The 15,460-nt window shown below is 38.4% G+C and overlaps 1 pseudogene; it reads right to left on the bottom strand.

Moving 5' to 3' along the window:
* Positions 1–4,759: 4,759 nt before the first annotated feature.
* Positions 4,760–15,460, bottom strand: part of LOC112615270 — a 47,499-nt pseudogene continuing 36,798 nt past the window's right edge.

The raw sequence follows: 15,460 nt of genomic DNA, 5'->3' as shown, positions 1-15,460 counted from the left end.
ACCAGCCTGGCCAACATGGCAAAACCCCATCTCTACTAAAAATATAAAAATTAGCTGGGCATGATGGTGGGCACCTGTAATCCCGGCTACTTGGGAGGCTGACGCAGGGGAATCGCTTGAACACAGGAGGCAGAAGTTGCAGTGAGCCGAGATCATGGCACTGCACTCCAGCCTGGGTGACAGAGTGAGACTCCATCTCAAAAACAAAAAGAGACCACTAAAAATAGATCCACCATTTGATCTAGCAATTCCACTACTGGTTATCTACCCTAAGGAAAAGAAGTCATTATATCTAAAAGACACCTGCACGTGCATGTTATACTGCAGCACAATTGCAAAAATATGGAATCAACATAAATGCCTATTCACTAATGAGTGCATAAAGAAAATGTGACATATATACACTGTGGACTACTACTCAGCCATAAGAAGAACAAAATAATGTATTTTGCAGCAACTTGGGTATAGTTGGAGGCCATTATTCTAAGTGAAGTAACTCAGGAATGAAAAATTAAATACCGTATTTTCTCACTTACATGTATTAGCTAAGCTATGGGTATGCAAAGGTACACAGAGTGGTATAATGGACTATGGAGACTCAGAAGGAGGATGGTAGGAGGGGGAACAAGGGATAAAAACGTAAATATTGGGTGCAATGTACACTACTCTAGTGACAGGTGCACCAAAATCTCAGACTTTACCACTATGTAATTCATCCATGTAACCAAAAACCTCTTGTACTGCAAAAGCTATTGAAATAACAAAATTAAAACGGAACAAAAAAATGTGTCCCCACTTCATAAGAATTTTAAAAGGTGCTCTAAAGTTGTCGTTGTGGTATTTTTCCGCTCATATCCACCTTGAGTCTGAGTGATGACTCTGTGCTTTACAGCTGATAAAAGACTGAAACCTTTGAGCAGTACTGGCTATATAATTTGTGGGACACATTGCAAAAAGAAAATATGAACCCATTGTTAAAAATTATTATGAATTTCAAGGTGGAGACCACAGAACATTAAAACATTCATTGTTCCTTGTAAATTCTGGATATTAGACCTTTGTCAGATGGGTAGATTGCAAATATTTTCTCCCATTCTGTAGGTTGCCTGTTCATTCTGATGAGAGTTTCTTTTGCTGTGCAGAAGCTCTTTAGTTTAATTAGATCCCATTTGTCAATTTTGACTTTTGTTGCCATTGCTTTTGGTTTTTTAGTCCTGAAGTCTTTGCCCATGCCTACGTCCTGAATGGTATTGCCTTGATTTTCTTCTCGGGTTTTTCTGTAAATGCATATTAGTTCAACCATCGTAGAAGACTTTATGATGATTCTTCAAGGATCTAGAACCAGAAATACCGTTTAACCCAGCAATCCCATTACTGGGTATATAACTAAAGGAATATAAATCATTCTACTGTAAAGACACATGCACATGTATGTTTACCGCAGCACTATTTACAATAGCAAAGACATAGAACCAACCCAAATGCCCCTCAGTGATAGACTGGATAAATAAACTGTGGTACGTATACGCCATGGAATACTATGCAGCCATAAGAAGGAATGAGATCATGTCCTTTGCAGGAACATGGATGAAACTAGAAGCCATTATCCTCAGCAAACTAACACAGGAACAGAAAACCAAACACCACATGTTCTCACTCATAAGTGGGAGTTGAACAATGAGAACACATGGACACAGAGAAGGGAAAAACACACACCAGGGCCTTTTGGGGGGTGGGGGGGTGAGGGGAGGAAACTTAGAGGATGGGTCAATAGGTGCAGCAAACCACCATGGCACACGTATACCTATGTAACAAACCTGCATGTTCTGCACATGTATTTTATTATTTTTTTAGAATAAATTTTAAAAAGAGAGAAAAAAACCATTCCTAGGGACCCTGTTAAGGGTGGATCCCTGTGCAACTGCACATGTTGCACACCCATGAAGCCAATCCTTCCTTTCAGAACACTTTACTGACAGTTTGGGGATCATGGAAGGGAAATACAACATTGAGGATTCTTTATCATCACCACTAGTAGTATATGTGGCTACTCTTAGAGCCCATAGGGACAAATCCATAATGAGGATTTCATAAAATGCATTTCTCTGCCTACCTCTTGGTTTGCTTCTCTGTGGCCTGGAGCTAGCTAACTGCTACTCCCTGCCCCTCCCAACAAATTGTGTAAGTATATTTACACAGTAGGTTCCAGATCAAGCTCCAGCTCCTTTCATGCCTGAGAGAGGAAAAGCTGTTCCTTACTCCTATAAATTAAAAATAAACTCCTAAGCCTTCCTTCAGACTAAAAGAAACCCCTCTTGGCCAAGGGGATTACATAAAAACCTAAAAATCGAATTCCCAACCACAATGGGATGGGAGGTTGGACATAACCCCTTCCTTTTGTGGTTTAGATACAACTGACCAGCATTAATGTTAACATAAAGACTATAAGACTGAAAGAACAGACTCTTTGTGGCAATAAGATAATAAATTATAAACAGGACTTAGAGTCATGCCAGGCAAAGGTTAAGTTACACACCCCTAAAATTAAAGAATAAACTATGTCCTAACTGCCATAAGGCTTTTCTTTTTTCTCTAGCAGCTAAACAAGCAATGGCCTCAAGATAAGCAATATTAAACCAATTACAACTCATCCAGTTCACAGACACTGACTAACTGAACTCTTGTTCCACCAGCCATAACCACAGCTTGAACTGGATTAATTGGACAACAGATTGATTTCAGTGACTTTATCTTGATAAGAAGACCACTGACCATGGACTGGTTCTGGCTGTGCACTTGAGTGCCTTTGTATCCTGAAAACACCTTTTGATATATACGGCCTAATTAGAATACATTTAAATGTTAAGTCTCCGCTCCAAGGTGAACATAGGCCATATGTTACATGCATGTTTGTTCAATATGCATGTGTCAGGACTACTTTCATGATTTTTTGTTAGCTCCTCCTGTAACCTGTTGAATACATATACTTAGCCAACCTCTTCAGCATAAAGCTCCTACTCTAACCCCTCTTCCTTTGAAATGTCTGTCTTTGGTCTTTGCCAGAAGCACACTTCCCAGACTGTGGGATGGCCACCTTGCAGGCTGTAATCCTTCACAAGAAATAAAATCTTCTTTTCTAAATTTATAAATTGTGTGTTTTTTAAGTTAACACTTCCAAATGAGGACCGATTCCCATGTTCTTATTTTTATACCCAAGCCCTGTCATTTTTAAGGATTATTGCTAATGAGAATGTCAACCTGTCTGAGACAACAACTTCCACACCCTCTACCTTGTAGCTTTGTTGAATTGTACTCTTTAACCCTAAAGGTAGTAACATTGGAAGGTGATTTATTCAGCAGTAGTGTATTTTTCAAAGTTTGAGTCATTTGGTTTCAAATTAAAAAGTACATTGTAAAGAACACTACCATGCTAGTCAAATTTAAACCATGTAAACCTATTGTGGTTTGCCTTTGTAAGAAAGTTATACAGCAGATATAGATCACACCTTTGTATCTTTTTGTAGTTCTCTAGGTCTCAGCTAAAACTATCCAGTGAGAAATTGCTAAAAACTCCCACAACTCCAAGTGAATAAGCGACAGTCCAAGCATAGTGTAGTCTAAATTCATAGAAAGCCATCACTCCACCATTCCAAAGCAATAAAGTCTGCAGATAGAGCCCTGACTCAATCATATACAGCAATTTACATTACCAAAGAGAACAGTTATTTTGGGGACTAAAATATCTACATTCAGAGTACTATATAGTTTCCTCCAAGAATAATAGATATATATTTTTTTAATTTATGTAACAAGGGCCATTCAAGGCACTTTCTCCAAAACTGAAGAACAGGTTGCCCCAAAGGTGATTCAAGTTCTTACCACTTGAGAGAAAGAAAATGGCTTGCAGTATTTACATGACAGTTTTTCCCTCTTGTATCCATCAAGGTTTCTAAGATCATAAAGCCAATCTACAGTCAGTGTAAGGGTATCCTATTTCAAGAAGAAAAAGAAATAAATGTTACTCATAATTCTGACATCACTAAAAACTTGTGCAGTGTGTTTATCTAGCCTTGTGTCTTTTAAAAAATATATATTTTTAATTGCACATGAAAATCACAAATACATTCTAGCCGTGAATGTTTAATAAAGAATAGAAAAATAAAAGTCCCTTTTGACCTCACCTGCCTCACTTCCACTCCTTTATCCTAGAGATAGAGGTGACCATTGAAAAGAAGATGGTTTGCATCCTCACTGATCTTATTTTATACATTTGCCTTTATAGGTGAATATATGCACACATGTAACTAGGAAAACACCTAGAATATGAATTCTAGGTCAGAGGATATATATATATATATGTGTGTGTGTGTGTGTGTGTGTGTGTATGTGTGTGTGTGTATGTGTATCCAATGATCTCTGAACTTTTTTTTTAATTTTACTTTAAGTTCTGGGATACATGTGCTGAATGTACAGGTTCGTCACATAGGTATACATGTGCCATGGTGGTTTGCTACACCCATCAACCCATCATCTAGGTTTTAAGCCCCTCATGCATTAGGTATTTGTCCTAATGCTCTCCCACGCCTTTCCCCTCACCCCACGACAGTTCCCAATGTGTGATGTTCCCCTCCCTGTGTCCATGTGTTCTCATTGTTTAACTCCCAGTTATGAGTGAGAACATGTGGTATTTGGTATTCTGATCCTGTGTTAGTTTGCTGATGCTGTCCTGCTCCCCAAAGGGCACCCTGCTTCTGCTGGCTTAGTGTCTCAGAACTTTGGTGTCGTTGGTCTCAGATACCACTTTGCGGTTCACTATCCTGCAGGTGGTGGTCTTTTGGATGGTTTGCATGAAGTTGCTGCTGTATAGGGCATCACCAAGATTGAAGTCCTTCCTGTCTTCCTCCAGGTGGTGGTAGGTGGTGATCTCAGCCTCCAGTTTGACCTTGATGTCCAGCAGGGCCTCATACTCCTGGGCCTGGTGCTGTCCCTCTGCCCATGTCTGTGCTAGCTCAGACTCCAGGTGCAGCAGGACCCCATTGAGTTGCTTCATCTGCCTGCTGTAGTAGGCCTCCGCTTCCCTCAGACTGTTCTCCAAGCTGGCCTTCAGATTTCTCATCTAGTCCAGGTCAATTTCCAAGGACTGGACTATATGTCTGAGCTCTGTGAGTATCATCTCAGCAACTCTGATCTCAGCAGCCTGTGTGGTGACCACTGTGGTGCTCTCCTCAGTCTGCTGGGACCCGTACATATCCAGCTCCTCTGGGTTCTTCTGAGCCAGTTTGTCGTATTGGGTGTCTGTCTGATCTTACAGAGGTGCTGAGATTTGGGGGCATCTAACTCCATGGTCAACCCATAACTGGCAATCTGGGTTTTTAGGCCTTTTACTTCCTCTTCATGGTTCTTCTTCACGAAGAGCAGCTCCACCTTGAGAGCCTTGATCTCTGTCTCCAGCTGCAGCCAAGTGACATTGGTATCATCGGTGACCTTGCGGAGCCCATGGATGTCATTCTCCACAGACTGGTGCATGGCCAGCTCTATGTCATACTTGACTCTGAAGTCATCAGCAGCAAGATGGGCATTGTCAATCTGCAGAATGATGCAGGCACTGTCCACAGAATTTGCAAAGATCTGGGCCCTCAGGTCCTTCAGGGTCTTGACGTAATGTCCCCAGTCTGTGACCTAGGATCCCTTCTCCAGGTGATCCCGGATTTTGCTCTCCTGCTTTCGATTCTCTGACTCCAGGCCCCTCACTCTGTCCAGGTAGGAGGCCAGGCAGTTGTTCAGGCCTTGCATGGTCTCCTTCTCATTGTGGATGCCCCCCATTCCTATCAGACCCCTGGCCAGACAAGTAGACTGCAAGTCGCCCCAGAAGCTGGTGGAGCGGAACACGGAGATCTGGGAACCCAAGGCCCCAGCACCTGCATAGACACTGGTTGTGCTTCTGACCAGCAGGGTGCCACAGCTAGGCAGCTGGACTGAGCCCAGGGACTGGTAATTGATGGAGAAGGTGGTGGAGTGAGTGGTGAAGCTCACCCTGTCTGGGGAGGAGAGCCAGAGGAGAGGACTCAGGTCTTGCTGACCCAGAGGACATATTTTTAATGGTCATAAACACTGCCAAATTTTCTTCAAAAACACCATGACCAATTTGAAGTACGTTGTTTGAAAGTGCCCATTGCTCTGCATCATTACCAATATTGAACATTATTATTTTACATTTTTCAATCTATTTTCTACTCTCCCCATTAATATTCTAATAGCTTTTGATATAACATAACTACTTTTGATATCTGGTAGAGCATGTCCTCCTTTTGTATGCTTTCTCACCTGTAGGATGAGACTAATAGTGGTATCCTCTTCATACGGCTGTTATAAAATTTAGAAAAGTAAGCAGGAGTCAGATCATGTGCTGCCTGACAGGGTTTGGTAAGGAGTTTGGATTTTATTCTGAGTCAGACAGGAATTCAAGGAAGGGTTTTAAGCATGAGAATGGTGTGATATGCTATATGATTTAAAAGATGGCTCTGACTAAGAATTTTGCTGCTGATAAAGTTCAAAAGAGGCCCCACATATTGGTTTGCTGCCTCCTCTCTCAGACTCTTTATACAGTGAAATCTCTGCTGGGGTTATCACAAAGAGAAATGGCAGGGAGTAAAGTTGGGTGATTTAACAGGATGCCCAGTTAAATTTGAATTTCAGATAAATAGTGATTTTTTAAACTATAAATTCTCCCAAATAATACATGTGGCACACTTTAAATAAAAACAATTGTTCACCAGAAATTCAAATTTGACTAGGCACTCTGTGTTTTACCTGGCAAGTGGTTATTATATAAACTCTCATGGTTCATTTTTTCTTCTTCATTTTAAACACAGATTCCATCATCTCTTCCTATTCTGAATTATTATGGACTTTTCTCTCTTTCTCAGTATACTCCTTGAAGGCAAGGCTCATATCTAATTCATTCACTGCTTTTCTGAACACAATGCCTGAATGTAGTAGTTACTCAGTAAATGTTTGTTGAGTAAAAATTAAGACATTTAGAAATAAGAGGCAAGGATAACTTGAATAGCCAGTATTTCAGTTTCCCTTCTGTATTTTAGTATCAGAGTAATCTGCAAAGAGTCTACTGAGAGATGATTTTAATTAGGGGCATTTGGCAATCTATAGAACTTGGGATATTAAGAGGAACTGGTCCCCATTGATTAAACTTCCAGGAGGAGGATGATACCTATTAGCTTAAAAGCTCTATTAGTGAGGCTTCTCAGGCTGTGTGGGCTATTCCCTTCTCTACAGCAGCACCATTTACTCCCTGGTTGCCTCATTCTACTCTGCTTTTGTTTCCAGAGGGAGACAAAATCAAGTCTTTTGAGTATTGGACATCCAGCCTCTCAGTTCTTCACAGTTATTTGTCCAAACAGTTTCTCCCAGAAGAGTAAAAGGAAACTTACTGGAATCCGATTTTGTGTGTGTGAGGTATTAAATTATTTGCCAGTAGATTTTTTTCTTTTTTTAAAGAAAGAATTTCTGGGTCTTTACCCTATTTTTAAAAAATCTTTTCTTTTTACTTGACATGTAATAATTGTACATATTTATGGGATACAGAGTAATGTTTCCACATGTGCACACAATGTATCATTCATGGCAACATAGATTAACCTGGAGGACATTATGTAAAGTGAAATAACCCAAGCACAGAAAGATAAATAGCACATGTTCTCGCTCATCTGTGGGAGCTAAGAAACAATTTTGAGCTCATGGAAGTAGAAAGTAGAATTGTGAATATTAGAGAATGGGAATGGTAGAGAGGAGATGAGGATGGGGAGAGGTTTCTTATCAATGGTTTTACTGTTCAAGTGGAGTAAAAAGAAGTGAATTCTAATAACAGTGGCTGAACTATATTGGGAGGGAGCAAAATGAAAGTGATTTTTTTTTCCCCCAGGAAAAGCAGTTATTGCTAAATTTCTTGCCTTTAAACCTGATGTCAGGGAGGAATATGGCTGGAATATGGGTTTGTTACCTGCCATTCTCATGCATTGTAACATGTATGACACCTGATGCCCAAGGAGGGTAATGTTGAGGGGGAAAGAAAGTCAAAGCTTCAGGTCAAGTAAGAAGGGGTGAGTATTTATGGGTCAATTGTCTATGTGTGTGAATGTGCGTGCGTGTGTGTGTGTGTGTGTGTGTGTGTGTACGAGCATCAGCACTAGCCAGAGTTTCATCTTCATATCCTCAGTTCCTCCATGAATTTTGGAATGTGCCCTTTAAAATTGGATGTCTCTCTTTGGGATGAGCAGCTTGTACTTAATTTGAGACTGCCAGTAGCTAAATGTATCATCAAAACTGGGGTGCCTGATGTTTGAGCTGATGTCTTGACACACATGTGCAGAAGGCATTCTATCTTTATTTTATGGAAATCACCAATCACTCTGGTTATTTTGGTCCTTATGTATTTTTAGATTTCTACGTTGGTATCACCTTGGTCTTCCTGGTTTAGTTTTCCTCTATTTTTATCTCTTGGATTGTTGGTAGCATCTTAAAAAAGAGGAAGATCCTTATTTGAAATAGTACTGACTAAATACTGTGCAGTGTACTTTGAGTTTGGGTCCTGAATTTTCACAGCTAGTGACGCAGATAGATAGAGAGTTCTGTTTATGGTTTGTGGGAAACTGCTGAAAGATCCTGAATTGCCCACTTAGACCACCCCCGCTCTCTAATATGAACTTTGACATTTCACCTGTATCAATAAATTTCAAATAACACTAACTAGGCACGGTGCTATCTCAAGTGTGAATCTCAGGTGGGATTGTTCTGGATTCTGTGGATTAGGTGTCCCTTCTGGATTTCCCATAAAAAGAGAGCAAATAGAGAAGAATAAAGTAAATCTTTCAGGAATACTAGGAGAAATTTACTGCTGCACCATCACAGCAAGAAAATCTTATAAACGATAAATCAATCAGAAAAAACTCAGTAAGGATACAGAAGATTTGAATAACAAAATTAACAAGCTTAATTTAGTGGACATATATAATTAGAATACTGTTCTGAACTAACAGAGAATAGAGATTCTTTTCAAGCATACAGCAAATGGATCATGTCTTACTCCATAAAACAAATTTTAACAAATATCTAAGAGTCAGTATCATACAGATTATATTCTCTAACCAAAATACATTTAGATAAGAAATAAGTAACAAAAATGTAAATTCCCTTATATTTTGAAATTTAAAGCACATTGCTATTTAACTCATGAGCCAAAGAAAAAATTATACAAATTAAAATGCATCTAGTACTTAATAAAAAATTAGTGCACGTCTATGTATAGTGGGGGATTATAGATAAAGTGATAATCAAAAAGAAGTATATAGTAAAAATGCTTATAATACAAATTCTTATAATACAAATTCTTAAAAATGCTTATAATACAAATTCTTATAATACAAATTCTTAAAAATGCTTATAATACAAATTCTGAAAACTAATACGTTAAATATCCAAATTAAGAATTTTAAAAAACATTATAACAAAAGCAAATATAGGATATGTAGAGAACAAATAAATGTACGAGTGAAAATTTAAAAGTTCAGGAGTTACATAAAGCAATAGTTTTCAATACTTATTCAATGTTATGATAACCTGGAAATTTTTTAAAAATACCAATATTTAGGCCTCATCCCCGGTCAGTTACATCAGAACTTCTATGTGTATACCTTAATACATGGCTATTTTTTTTTTTTTTAAATTTATTTATTATTATTATACTGTAAGTTGTAGGGTACATATGCATAACGTGCAGGTTTGTTACATATGTATACTTGTGCCTTGTTGGTGTGCTGCACCCATCAACTCGTCATTTACATCAGGTATAACTCCCAATGCAATCCCTCCCCCCGCCCCCCTCCCCATGATAGGCCCCGGTGTGTGATGTTCCCCTTCCCGAGTCCAAGTGATCTCATTGTTCAGTTCCCACCTATGAGTGAGAACATGCGGTGTTTGGTTTTCTGTTCTTGTGATAGTTTGCTAAGAATGATGGATTCCAGCTGCATCCATGTCCCTACAAAGGACACAAACTCATCCTTTTTTATGGCTGCATAGTATTCCATGGTGTATATATGCCACATTTTCTTAATCCAATCTGTCACTGATGGACATTTGGGTTGATTCCAAGTCTTTGCTATTGTGAATAGTGCTGCAATAAACATACGTGTGCATGTGTCTTTATAGCAGCATAATTTATAATCCTTTGGGTATATACCCAGTAATGGGATGGCTGGGTCATATGGTACATCTAGTTCTAGATCCTTGAGGAATCGCCATACTGTTTTCCATAATGGTTGAACTAGTTTACAATCCCACCAACAGTGTAAAAGTGTTCCTATTTCTCCACATCCTCTCCAGCACCTGTTGTTTCCTGACTTTTGAATGATCGCCATTCTAACTGGTGTGAGATGGTATCTCATTGTGGTTTTGATTTGCATTTCTCTGATGGCCAGTGATGATGAGCATTTTTTCATGTGTTTGTTGGCTGTATGAATGTCTTCTTTTGAGAAATGTCTATTCATATCCTTTGCCCACTTTTTGATGGGGTTGTTTGTTTTTTTCTTGTAAATTTGTTGGAGTTCTTTGTAGGTTCTGGATATTAGCCCTTTGTCAGATGAGTAGATTGCAAAAATTTTCTCCCATTCTGTAGGTTGCCTGTTCACTCTGATGGTAGTTTCTTTTGCTGTGCAGAAGCTCTTTAGTTTAATGAGATCCCATTTGTCAATTTTGGCTTTTGCTGATACATGGCTATTTTTTAAAAAGCTTCCTAAGTTGATTTTAGTGTATAGGAAGTGTTGAGAACAACTGAATAAAGAGAATAAACTGAGACCATGGTATTTTTAAAAGGACTAACGTGGTACTTTTAAAAGGACTAAAAGTATTGTCAGATTTTTACCAATATTGATTAAAAACAAAGGCAGAAGGTACAGAATGCAGTAAAAATACAGAAAAACTAGACAAAACCACAGATTCAGTAGATATTGAGATGAAATTAAATAATATTGTGAATGACTTCATGACAATGAATTTGAAATGTGGATGAAGGGCAGAATTTTCTATAAAAATAAAACTTATCAAAAAGGCTCAGGTAGTAATAGAAAGTCTGAATTATTAAAGTCTTTCTCAAAAGAAAACACACACCCACGTGACTCAAAATTGTAAACTATGAAATATTTAAGCACCACATGATTGCAATCTCTCACAGAAAATAGAAAAATAGGGAATACCCCAAACTCATTTATGAGTTTATTCATAACCTCATCAGGAAAAGAGATAAGGATGATATAAGGAAGAGGTATTACAGATTGTATCACTCATTAACATAGATATAAAAATAAAAAAACAAAACATCAGTAAACTAAATTAAGCAACGTATAAAAAGAATAACACATCATAAGTACCTTAAGTTTTTTCCCGGTAATTCAACGATAGTTTTTTAATGCAATTTACCACTATCAGTTTTAAGAATTAAAGTCACATGATCAAAGAATTAGACTAAATTTAATTTCCATTTATAATAAAAGCTTAGTATAAATAATTCTTATCAAACTAGGAATATAAAAATACTTTCTTCACCTGATAATGAGTATCTGCAAAACACCTTTAGCAAAACTTGTAATTAATCATGAACCATTAGAAGCATTCTTTTTTTTTTCCTTTTTCTTTCTTTCTTTTTTTTTTTTTTTGAGACAGTCTCTCTCTGTTGCCCAGGCTGGAGTGCACTGATGTTATCTCGGCTCGCTGCAAGCTCCACCTCCCGGGTTCATGCCATTCTCCTGCCTCAGCCTCCTGAGTAGCTGGGACTACAGGTACCCGCCACCATGCCCGGCTATTTTTTTGTATTTTTAGTAGAGATGGGTTTTCACCATGTTAGCCAGGATGGTCTCAATCTCTTGACCTCGTGATCCGCCCGCCCAGGCCTCCCAAAATCCTGGGATTACAGGCGTGAGTCACTGCCCCCGGCCTAGAAGCATTCTTTTAAAATCAGAATAAAAGATAAATGATGCCCATGATCACCACTTTTAATCAGTTATACAGGTGATCCTACCCAGTGCAATAAAGCATATAAATAAAGTTATATGGATTAGAAAGATTAAAAGAAGAATGTCATTATTGGCAGGTGAAATGATTATCTATTTAATTCTTTGAAAAAGAAGAATATATTTATCAGAATTAACAAGAGTTTAGCCAGGTTGTTGAACACAAGATCAAAGTACAAAAATTGAGACACCTGCACTTCCAGACACCAACAACAATTAGGAAATGTGATTAATTAAAATAAATCTACCATTTAAAATGGTGACTTGTATTTAAAATTTTGGATTGAATCTAATTAAAAATGTGTAATATATTTACAACAAATTTAGGATTTGTTTTAGTCATTAAATTGAGCAATTTATCTTCTTGTTGATGGAAAGGAAATCTCAGTTTTGTACACATTTCACTTCTTTCCAAACTGATCAATCCCAGTAAACACCCAGGAAAAAAAATCACAAGATGTTTTTATGGAACCTAAAATGCTGAGTATAAATTTATATGGAATAATATATTATGGGAAATTATATGGAAAAAGTTCTATGAATATTCAAGACACATTTGAACAAGAAAGAAAAGAAAGTGGAGATTATACTCCTACCCAGGCATCAAGACTTGTATTATAAAAAGTGTATTAATTAGACCTTTTGGTCGCAGTACAGGGTAATCATGTGGACCAATAGAATAGAACTGAGGATCCAAAAATACACCCGGACTCATATGATCTTGATCTATGGCAAAGCTGCGTTATACTCACATTGGTGAGTAAAAGTGGGAGGGCACTCACATAATGGTGCTAGGACATTAGAATCTTTACGTGGAAAAAAATAAATTATATACTTTACATAATTCACACACAAGAAAACCTAGTTAAAGACTTAAATGGGTAAAGAAAACTTTAAAATTCACGGAAGAATATATAGATTTTGTTTACTTTGGCATAGGGAAGGATTTTTTTAAACATGACACAAAAAACACAAATCATAAAGAAGACTGATACATTTGGTGACATTAAAATAAGAACTTTCTTATTGCGGCACTATTCACAATAGCAAAGACTTGGAACCAACCCAAATGTCCATCAATGACAGACTGGATTAAGAAAATGTGGCACATATACACCATGTAATACTATGCAGCCATAAAAAGAATGAGTTCATGTCCTTTGTAGGGACATGGATGCAGCTGGAAACCATCATTCTCAGCAAACTATCGCAAGAACAGAAAACCAAACACCACATGTTCTCACTCATAGGTGGGAATTGAACAATGAGATCACTTGGACACAGGAAACGGAACTCACACTCCAGGGCCTGTTGTGGCATGGGGGAAGGGGGGAGGGATAGCATTAGGAGATATACCTAATGTAAATGACGAGTTAATGGGTGCAGCACACCAACATGGCACATACATACATATGTAACAAACCTGCACGTTGTGCACATGTACCCTAGAACATAAAGTATAATAAAAAAATAAATTAAAAAAAAAGAACTTTCGATCACTGGATTAATGTTACTTAGCTGAATAGAAGTTTCCAGTGCCAATTTCTTCATAGTAACATCAATTAGAACAACCAACCACATAGGAAGATCTTCACAAGCACTAAAGAATACAGATGAGATATTACAAGCACCTGGATAAAGCACAGAAATAAGAAAAAAATGTATTAAAAATAATTGGGAGAACATTTTCACATTAACCACATCATCTCCTTCCCAAGCCTGGGTAACACAGAGAGAGATATCCTTCTTGTGGGTGAAACAGAGCACAGTGAGTACCCAACTTCTCCAAAGATCCCAGCACCAGGCCCATTTCAGTGAACCCCAGTGCCAGGCCCACCCCTGCAGACCCAGGCTCCAGGGCTACCTCAGCACCAGGCTGGACTTGGAAAAGGAAGAAAGAAACAAATGTACTACAAAATAGAAAACAATCAACAAAATAACAGTAATAAGTCCTTTCCTATTAATAATTAAATGTAAACAGATTAAATTCTTCAATCACAAAACATAAAGTGTTTGAATAGTTAAATAAATATGATGCAAGTATATATAACCCAAGAGAGACTCACTTTAAAGACATAGGCTGAAAGTGATGGTATAGAAAAAGGTATTCCATGCAAATGGTAACCAAGTAAGAAATACACTTTAAGTTAAAATCTGTCACAAGAGGCCAGGCACGGTGGCTCACGCCTGTAATCCTAGCACTTTGGGAGGCTGAGGCGGGCGGATCACGAGGTCAGGAGATTGAAACCCTCCTGGCCAACGTGGTGAAACCCTGTCTCTACTAAAATACAAAAAATTAGCCGGACGTGGTGGTGGGCACCTGTAGTCCCAGCTACTCGGGAGGCTGAGGCAGGAGAATGGCATGAGCCCGGCAGGCAGAGGTTGAAGTAAGCCGAGATCACGCCACTGCACTCCAGCCTGGGTGACAGAGTGAGACTCCATCTCAAAAAGAAGAAGAAAAAAAACATCTGTCACAAGAGTAAAAGAAGGTCATTATATAATGATAAGGGGTTCAATTCATCAACAAGATAACATTTGTACATATATATGCACCCAATATTAGAACCCCTAAATATATAAAGCAAATATTAACACAAGTAAGGGAGGAATAGACATCAATACAATAATGGTAAGAAACTTCAATACTACACTTTCAAAAATGGATAGAACATCAAGACAGAAAATCAATACGGACACAGTGGACTTGAACAGCATTATAGACCAAATAGACCTAACACATGTATGTAGAGCATTCAATTTAACACAACAAAATACACATTCTTTTCAAGCACATACAGGACATTATCCAGGATAGATCACGTGTCAGGCCACAAAACAAGTCTTTACAAATTTATGAAGATTGAAATCATACCAAGTATCTTTTCAGACCACAATGGTATGAAATTAGAAATCAATAGCAGAAGGAAATTGGAAAATTCACAAATAAGTGAAAAGTAAACAACACATTCTTGAACAACCTATGGGCCGAAGAAGAAATCAAAAGATAAATTAAAAAATACCTGGAGAGAAACAAAACAGAAACACAGCACACCATAATTTATGGGATGCAGCAAAAGCAGTTCTAAGAGATAAGTCCATAGTGATAAATAGGTCTATTAAGAAAAAGAAGCTTTGGGAGGCCGAGGCGGGTGGATCACGAGGTCAGGAGATCGAGACCATCCTGGCTAACATGGTGAAACCCCGTCTCTACTAAAAATACAAAAAACTAGCCGGGCGTGGTGGCGGGCGCCTGTAGTCCCAGCTACTCGGAGGCTGAGGCAGGAGAATGGCGTGAACCCGGGAGGCGGAGCTTGCAGTGAGCCGAGATCGCGCCACTGCACTCCAGCCTGGGTGACACAGCGAGACTCCGTCTCAAAAAAAAA

Source organism: Theropithecus gelada, chromosome X (genome assembly GCF_003255815.1).
Source record: "Theropithecus gelada isolate Dixy chromosome X, Tgel_1.0, whole genome shotgun sequence".
In the NCBI taxonomy this organism is placed as follows: domain Eukaryota; kingdom Metazoa; phylum Chordata; class Mammalia; order Primates; family Cercopithecidae; genus Theropithecus; species Theropithecus gelada.
The sequence above is the reverse complement of the archived record's forward strand: the minus strand, read 5'-3'. Positions and strand labels throughout refer to the sequence as shown.